Raw genomic sequence first — 9,848 nt, 5'->3', positions numbered from 1 at the left:
TTAGGTCATATAATTATTATCAAGAAATTGGTCATTTTGCATTATATCTACTTATTATAGACTACTACAAAACTACGAACTACGAATATTTGGTATCAGTTTCACCAACTGAGATTGAGACACAATTCTCCCACACTCAATCACACAGTAACTCACAAATAGGCTAAGCACACACACACACACACATTCGCGCACACACACACACACAGTTACGCTCGTTAGATGAATCCACTCTACCTCATCACTCCCCTCAACTATCTCACAATACTCCTCGCTCAGTCTATCCCAATACTCCTCTTCACTCTCAAACTAGCCCCTCGGCTTCGCCGACCAACCCGTGTCCCCCCCCCCCCAAAAAAAATGGGGGGCTGCCTCTCGGGCTTCCGTCGTGGTCGTGAACTTCGGAGTCGCCGTTGGTCCTCCTTCGCTGCCTCCGCCTGCTTCCATGGCAGGGTCTTGTCCCCTGCCATAACCTCCTCCCATGTCCATGATGTCCTCCACTCACTTTTCTCCCGGGCCCAGGATCCCTGCTCCTCCTGGCCACGCTGCTTGGTCCTTTGGTGTTGGGATCATCTGTTACGCTCGTTAGATGAATTAGACCAATTAGACCAAGACCAATTAGTCCCACAAACTAAGGTGGGAAACAGGCTGCCTAAGTATGATCCCCAATCAGAGACGATTGGGAACCATACCCGGCCAACATAGAAATAGAACACATAGATTTCCCACCCTAGTCACACCCTGACCTAACCAAAATAGAGAATAAAAAGGATCTCTAAGGTCAGGGCGTGACACACACACAAACCTGTTGCCCCTTTTCCACATTGTGTTAGGTTTGCGTCATCGTCCAAACATACATAAAAAAATGGGGGGCTGCCTCTCGGGCTTCCGTCGTGGTCGTGAACTTCGGAGTCGCCGTTGGTCCTCCTTTGCTGCCTCCGCCTGCTTCCATGGCAGGGTCTTGTCCCCTGCCATAACCTCCTCCCATGTCCATGATGTCCTCCACTCACTTTTCTCCCGGGCCCAGGATCCCTGCTCCTCCTGGCCACGCTGCTTGGTCCTTTGGTGTTGGGATCATCTGTTACGCTCGTTAGATGAATTAGACCAATTAGACCAAGACCAATTAGTCCCACAAACTAAGGTGGGAAACAGGCTGCCTAAGTATGATCCCCAATCAGAGACGATTGGGAACCATACCCGGCCAACATAGAAATAGAACACATAGATTTCCCACCCTAGTCACACCCTGACCTAACCAAAATAGAGAATAAAAAGGATCTCTAAGGTCAGGGCGTGACACACACACAAACCTGTTGCCCCTTTTCCACATTGTGTTAGGTTTGCGTCATCGTCCAAACATACATAAAAGCCTATGAAGCTTATCAATTTATTCCTGTTCAATAAACTTTATTTGTGGTTGAGTTGACAGAACACAGGGTGCTTATCACCGATTAAAGGTATAATGATAAGCATTATCACCTGGTGAAGCTGTCTAATTTCCCAGAAGGAAATGTCAGATTGTCCAGGAGCTTTTTCCCCACTAATCACTACTCCTAATCACAGAGCATCTCAGCAGTTTATGTTTAGGCCTAGTCATTTGTTCACAGCTGATGAGCAGAATATCAACGGACTGCAGAATGCATGGCGCTAAAGTCAAACATACTAACATTCAACACACCAAAGACATCGTCTCGATTCACTCTGTATTCGCTGGAGTGTTACATGCTGACCAAACCGCATGCGTTGCAAAAAAATACATTTACACATACGTGTTATTCAATCACTTCATCTGAACTGCTTCGCGTGCGTCACCGAGACCGTCTACGTAGCCAGGCTGTAACGATTCTCGTTGGTGGAAGGAGAGGAGGACCAAAATGCTGCGTGGTAAGTGTTCGTCATATTTTAATTGCAAACTGAACACTACACAAAATAACAACGAAGAGAAAACGAAACAGTTCCGCAAGGTGAACAGACACTAGACAGAAAATAAACACCCACAACCAAAATGGGGAAAACAGGCTACCTAAGTATGATTCTCAATCAGAGACAACGATCGACAGCTGCCTCAATTGAGAACCATACCAGGCCAAACACACAGAAATACAACACAAGGACAACATAGAACACCAGACATAGAATCCCCACCCAAACTCACGCCCTGACCAACCAAAACAGAGACATAAAAAGGATCTCTAAGGTCAGGACGTGACAGTACCCCCCCCCCAAAGGTGCGGACTCCGGCCGCAAAACCTGAACCTATAGGGGAGGGTCTGGGTGGGCATTTCACCGCGGTGGCGGCTCTGGTGCGGGACGTGGACCCCGCTCCACCTTAGTCTTGGCCCACTTTGGTGGCGCCTCTGGAGCGGGGACCCTTACCAACGACCCCGGACCGGGGACCCTCGCAGCGGGCTCCGGACAGGAGGGCGACTCTGGCTGCTCCGGACAGGAGGGCAACTCTGGCTGCCCCGGACAGGAGGGAGACTCTGGCTGCTCCGGACAGGAGGGCGACTCTGGCTGCCCCGGACAGGAGGGAGACTCTGGCTGCTCCGGACAGGAGGGCGACTCTGGCTGCTCCGGACAGGGGGGCGTCGCTGGAGGCTCCGGACTAGAGGGCGTAAAAGCCTAGAGAATAAAAGCCTCTCTATGGCCAGGGTGTGACAGTACCGCTCCCCAAAGGTGCGGACTCCGGCCGCAAAACCTGACTCTAAAGGGGGAGGGTCCGGGTGGGCTTCCTTCCTTTACGGCGGCGGACGTAGCCCCCCCTCCGCCTCTGGCTCCCCCCACTTTGGTGGCGCCTCTGGTGCGGGGACCCTCGCCACCGACCCCGGACTGGGGACCCTCGCCACCGACCCCGGACTGGGCACCCTCGTTGCGGGCCCCGGACTGGGCACCCTCGCTGGTGACTCCGGACTAGAGGCCGTCGCTGGAGACTCCGGACTGGAGAACGTCGCTGGAGGCTCCGTACTGGAGGCCGTCGCTGGAGGCTCCGGACTGGAGAACGTCGCTGGAGGCTCCGGACTAGAGGCCTTCGTTCCATGACTCCTCCCTGGAGGCTTCGTGCCATGGATCATCACTGGAGGCTTCTTGCCATGGATCATCACTGGAGGCTTCGTGTCATGGATCATCACTAGAGGCTTCTTGCCATGGGTCATCACTGGAGGCTTTGTGCCATGGATCATCACTGGAGGCTTCTTGCCATGGGTCATCACTGGAGGCTTTGTGCCATGGATCATCACTGGAGGCTTCTTGCCATGGATCATCACTGGAGGATTCGTGCCATGGATCATCACTGGAGGCTTCGTGCCATGGATCATCACTGGAGGCTTCGTGCCATGGATCATCACTGGAGGCTTCGTGCCATGGATCATCACTGGAGGCTTCTTGCCATGGATCATCACTGGAGGCTTCGTGCCATGGATCATCACTGGGGGGAGGAGACGTATGGGCAGTCTGGTACGTTGAGCTGCCACAGGGCTCACCAGGCTGGGGAGACATACGGGAGGATTAGTTCTACAGGCACAGGACTCACCAGGCTGGGGAGACATGCAGGAGGCCCTGTCCTAGGCAGAGGCACCGGATACACTGGGCCGTGGAGGCGCACTGAAGGTCTCCAGCTAGGAGCCTGCACAACCCGTCCTGGCTGGATGGTTATTTTCGCCCTGCAGATGCGGGGCGCAGGCACAGGACGCACTGGGCTGTACCGACGCACAGGAGACACAGTGCGCAGAGCCGGCGCAGGATATCCCGGGCCGTAGAGACGTACTGGCGGCCAGATGCGCTGAGCCGGCATCCTCCGACTTGGCTGGATGCCCACTCTAGCCCGGCAGATTCGGGGAGCTGGAAGGTAGCGCACCGGGCTGACCAGTGCCTGACCAGTACTGAAAGCTACCTAAGTATGGTTCTCAATCAGAGACAACGATAGACAGCTGCCTCTGATTGAGAACCACACCCGGCCAAACAACAAAGAAATAGAAAACATAGAAATAAAGAAACTAGAATGCCCATCCTAAGTCACACCCTGGCCTAACCAAAATAGAGAATAAAAGCCTCTCTATGGCCAGGGCGTGACAGTAGCATCTATGAGTCACATGATTATGAACCAAAGACACAGATAGTTTCTGATGTTGTGAGATTCTCTCTGGTGTTTACAGAACGACTGGTGCTGGGAGATTCTCTCTGGTGTTTACAGAACGACTAGTGCTGGGAGATTCTCTCTGGTGTTTACAGAAGGACTGGTGCTGGGAGATTCTCTCTGGTGTTTACAGAAGGACTGGTGCTGGGAGATTCTCTCTGCTGTTTACAGAACGACTGGTGCTGGGAGATTCTCTCTGGTGTTTACAGAACGACTGGTGCTGGGAGATTCTCTCTGGTGTTTACAGAACGACTGGTGCTGGGAGATTCTCTCTGGTGTTTACAGAACGACTGGTGCTGGGAGATTCTCTCTGGTGTTTACAGAACGACTGGTGCTGGGAGATTCTCTCTGGTGTTTACAGAACGACTAGTGCTGGGAGATTCTCTCTGGTGTTTACAGAAGGACTGGTGCTGGGAGATTCTCTCTGGTGTTTACAGAAGGACTGGTGCTGGGAGATTCTCTCTGCTGTTTACAGAACGACTGGTGCTGGGAGATTCTCTCTGCTGTTTACAGAACGACTGGTGCTGGGAGATTCTCTCTGGTGTTTACAGAACGACTGGTGCTGGGAGATTCTCTCTGGTGTTTACAGAACGACTGGTGCTGGGAGATTCTCTCTGGTGTTTACAGAACGACTGGTGCTGGGAGATTCTCTCTGGTGTTTACAGAACGACTGGTGCTGGGAGATTCTCTCTGGTGTTTACAGAACGACTGGTGCTGGGAGATTCTCTCTGGTGTTTACAGAACGACTGGTGCTGGGAGATTCTCTCTGGTGTTTACAGAACGACTGGTGCTGGGAGATTCTCTCTGGTGTTTACAGAACGACTGGTGCTGGGAGATTAGAACATCAGGATTCAAGGACGCTGTGATGTTAGAACATCAGGATTCAAGGACGCTGTGATGTTAGAACATCAGGATTCAAGGACGCTGTGATATTAGAACATCAGGACCTGCTTAGACAAAGCAATTGTAACAGTAGAGCAAAGGATCGCAATATATGGGAAAATGAATGGGCTGTAGCATTGCCGTTATACTGAGTACATTATGCATTGAATGCTAAGGCATAAATGTATAAAAACCTGTAGTCTTATTTTAAATGTTTGTCGTTCCTGTGCTGTACTTCTGTGTTAATGTTATGTATTATGTAATGTTTTATTTGGACGCCAGGAAGAGTAGCTGCTGTTTTAGCAGTAGCAAATGGGGATCCTAATAAAATACTAATAGCCCTAACCTTAAACCTTAAACCTTAAACCCTACCCCTAACGCCTAACCTTAACACCTAGCCTAGCTAACGTTAGCCACCTAGCTAACCTAGCTAATATTAACCACAATAACAAAATTGTGTACTGGACACGAATGCATTACGAAGAAAACTGTGTCTATTTCTATTTAATGTCTATTTCATGTTAATCTGTGATAGTGAGTTGTCTATTTCATGTTAATCTGTGATAGTGAGTTGTCTATTTCATGTTAATCTGTGATAGTGAGTTGTCTATTTCATGTTAATCTGTGATAGTGAGTTGGTTTACTGTGAATGCAGTCTCTGCTAACGTGGGAAACATTGACTTTAAATTTCAATTGCCGCTGTAACAGTGAACTTCCGCTATACGGATTGAGTAGAGCCCCTCATTGCAATAATAAAGTAACATCTACCCTGAAACGAGAGTCTTTAAAGTGTTTTAGTGGAGATGATCAATAATGGTGACCAACACACACACAGGGATAAATACCCCCTGAGATTCAGAGAGATCACAGTTCACAGCATGAGCTGTACCTGACTAAAGTATCCCATCTGTTATAAATGTCTTAAGTACACAATGTATTTTTTTCCCCCCACTGTGGGAAATCAGTGGCTGGTGGCCTGCTGGTCTGTTAAATTAGACTTAATTCCCACACATTTAGAACTGGGCAGATAAATCACCTTCCATCCAGTTGCAGCTTGCTAGACCTTGGAACCCTATTTAATGTCAACTCATTACTGAGACGGTGGTAATTTATTAAACACGCTCATCATTCATTAACTGGAGTTGTTTGGAAGTCACAGGACAAGCTTGGAGCTGCATGGTGAGAATAGTGAGAATAGAACACCTCCACCTGCAAGCATTATTGGTTTGGAGCAGGTGACAAATACAGTGGGTAGTTTCTGAATATCAGTTTTTTGGATTTTTTTTCTTTTTATCATATCATAATATTTCTATGTGCTTTGATCTTTCCATATCAATGGCCCTTGTTTCCATGGCACTTGTTATGTGTGAAAGTTGTGATTGTAAAGTCTGGTTGTAAAAATCATAATTACAATCCCAATAGGACCCGTTCACAGCACATGAAAGCACACATCAAACAATCAGGATTATAGTTAGCATAGCATTATGGCCCTTTGATGATGGTTTATGGGAAATGTCTCACCAGATAAACAAAGGATCCATTGTACAGCTGAACTGATACCAGACACTGTAAACAGGTGCTATGATTACTCTCATCTTGTCGGTCTGTAGGAGACAGTAATATTGTGGCGGCGATAGCAAATCAACTTGATTGGAGGTACACAACACACTCCCCGCCTCTCCTCATGAGAGAACCGCATACCGGGTCGTTAGCAATTGAGTTTTCAGAGATATTTTTGGCGGCCACCTCGCTAAAATTAGAGAAATTTGGATTAAAATGAGACAATAAAGTGACTATTGGATTTAAGAAATGTTAGATTACCTGCATTCCAGATTGCCAAATAAACCAATAGATGGTATGGGTACAACACAGTCGTCTGTCTATATCATCAAGACAAAGTATATATATTTTTCAAATGTCCTTAAAGATTAATGTTCTTTCTTCCTTCTACTGCCATTAGTGATTTTATTTAGGAAGAACTATATTCCTAGTGTTGGAAAATGTGTGATGGCGGCGCGGCAATGGTAGTTTCCTGTGTGTTAGGACTCCTTTATCTCCATCCCATTCATTATTCCTATAGGGACTTTACCCTTTGACAAACAATGTCAGTACACAACAAGTTATTGCACACTTATACCCTTTAAATCATACTGTATATCATTGGAAAGCTTTCCGTCAGACACATTTTCGGGAATGTTCAAGTCAACAGAACTTTGACCTTTTGTCATGATCTTTAAAAATAAAAATAAAATCACTATGAGACATCGTCGGCTAAACTGAGCCCGACGGCACGTATTTTGGGGGGAGGGGTCTGGCTCATGGACTACATGGCGCAAAGCGGCTTTTCTCCTCTCATCTCCCTGCTTGCTGGCTCGCAGGTCCCTTGCGCGTTGCCATAGCAACCTGACTCACACGACTTTGAGCTAGAAATGCGATTTTTAGCAGGTTGAACATAGTGAGAATATAACTTCTAAGTTGATAGTGCAGTTTGTTTCAGGGATTTTACAACTAGCTAACTACTTCTGAAATTACATGCTGATATTGACTTTGGTATTATTGTATATAGCTACATTTTCTAGCTAGCTACCTAGCTAGCCAGCCAGCCGTTCTATAGAGAGCATTGCATTGTGGGTTTTGTAGTCGACTTGAGCTCTGCAGATTTCCACAAGTTGCTTCTTAATTTACTATAGTGATGAAATGTGACATTTTGTCACAATATATATTGTTCTCACATATTTGCGTTATTTAACAATGTAAATAATTTAACATTTTTGGTTGAGTGGATTATTCCTTTAAAACAGCATTGGTGAGTGGCAATGGACAGGGAGTGTGGTGTGATATAAAGCAAAGCAGTGCGACAAAAACATCAACACAGAGTTACACATTAATAACAAACGTACAGTCAATAACACAATAGAAAAATCTATGTACAGTGTGTGCAAATGTATAAGATTAGGGAGGTAAGGCAATAAATAGGCCATAGAGGCTAAATAATTACAATTATAATTTAGCATTAACACTGGAGTGATAGATGTGCAGATGATGATGTGCAAGTAGAGATACTGGGGTGCAAAAGAGCAAGAGGGTAAGTAATAATATGGGGATGAGATAGTTGGGTGTGCTATTTACAGATTGTACCTGTACATAACAGGTGATCGGTAAGCTGCTCTGACAGCTGATGCTTAAAGTTTAGTGAGGGAAATATAAGACTCCAGCTTCAGTGATTTTTCAATTAGTTCCAGTCATTGGCAACAGAAAACTGGAAGGAAAGGTGGCCAAAGAAGGTATTGGCTTTGGGGATGACCAGTGAAATATACCTGCTGGAGCTCGTGCTACGGGTGGGTGTTGCTATAGTGACCAGTGAGCTGAGATTAGGTGGGGCTTTACCTAGCAAAGACTTATAGATGACCTGGAGCCAGTGGGTTTGGCAACAGATATGTAATGAGGGCCAGCCAACGAGAGCATACAGGTCGCGTTGGTAGGTGGTATATGGGGCTTTGGTGACAAAACGGATGGCACTGTGATAGACTACATCCAGTTTGCTGAGTAGAGTGTTGGAGGCTATTTTGTAAATGACATCGCCGAAGTCAAGGATCGGTAGGATAGTCAGTTTTACGAGGGTATGTTTGGCAGCTACCTGCCACCCCAGGTTATTATAAAACCACTACGCTTGAGCTGGGTGTGATGAGAAAATGGATCTACGTAAAGCAGAGCTTGTGAACATAGGCCCTACATACCACCCACGATGGTCAGCCACCACTACCACAGACCCTGCTGTGTGACGCTATAGCCCAACCTACCACCTACCATCCTTGGTCCTGGAGCAACAGATGTTTGAGAGACAGCTCTCCAATCCCAATTAGCCCCTCAACCGCCTCTTCTCCCCTCTCATTGTGCTGCAAGCGTACTTGTGTCTGTTGTGGTACCACATCATTCAGAGCGATTGTATCGAGCGGTAATTATTGGCTAACACTCCCCTCTACACCCCTCCAGCCCTCGTCATTGTGTTGACGTCTCAACTACGGCAGCCGTCGTTAATCACTCCATTTAGGACGGAGATGAACCCCAGAGACCCTGGACCGCCCCTCCGCCCACTGCTGGTTAGTGAGGAAATGTTCAATGTTCAATCCCTTCTCCGTTCAATCAGAGAGACACAAGGACACAACAAAAGACAGAAATCGAGAGAGATTTTCTCATAGTGCCTTCTGAAAGTGTTCATACCCCTTGACTTATTCCGCATTTTGATACTATGTTACAGCCTGAATTCCAAATGGATCAAATATTATTATTTTTTAAATCTCCCATCTACATACAATACCGTATAACGACAAAGTGAAAACGTGTTTTTAGAACTTTTTGCAGATTTATAAAAAATGACATACAGGGGTGAATAATGTAAGTATTTACACCTCTGAGTCAATACATGTTAGAATCACCTTTGGCAGCGATTACCCAGAAAGACTCACAGCTGTAAGTCTCTAAGAGCTTTGCACACCTGGATTCTACAGTATTTGTACATTTATTTTTATTTTTTATTCAAGCTCTGTCAAATTGGTTGTTGATCATTGCTAGACAGCCATGAGTCTTGCCATAGATTTTCAAGCCTATTTAAGTCAATACTGTAGCTAGGCCACTCAGGAACATTCAATGTCGTCTTGGTAGGCAACTCCAGTGTATATTTGGCCTTGTGTTTTAGGTTATTGTCCTACTGAAAGGTGATTTTGTCTCCCAGTGTCTGTTGGAACGCAGACTGAATCAGGTTTTCCTCTAGGATTTTGCCTGTGCTTATAGCTCTATTCTATATATTCTATCCTTTTATTTTTAACCTAGAAAT

The sequence above is a fragment of the Salvelinus alpinus genome, chromosome 14 (assembly GCF_045679555.1).
Source record: "Salvelinus alpinus chromosome 14, SLU_Salpinus.1, whole genome shotgun sequence".
Classification (NCBI taxonomy): Eukaryota; Metazoa; Chordata; class Actinopteri; order Salmoniformes; family Salmonidae; genus Salvelinus; species Salvelinus alpinus.
This window is presented reverse-complemented; position numbering follows the sequence as displayed.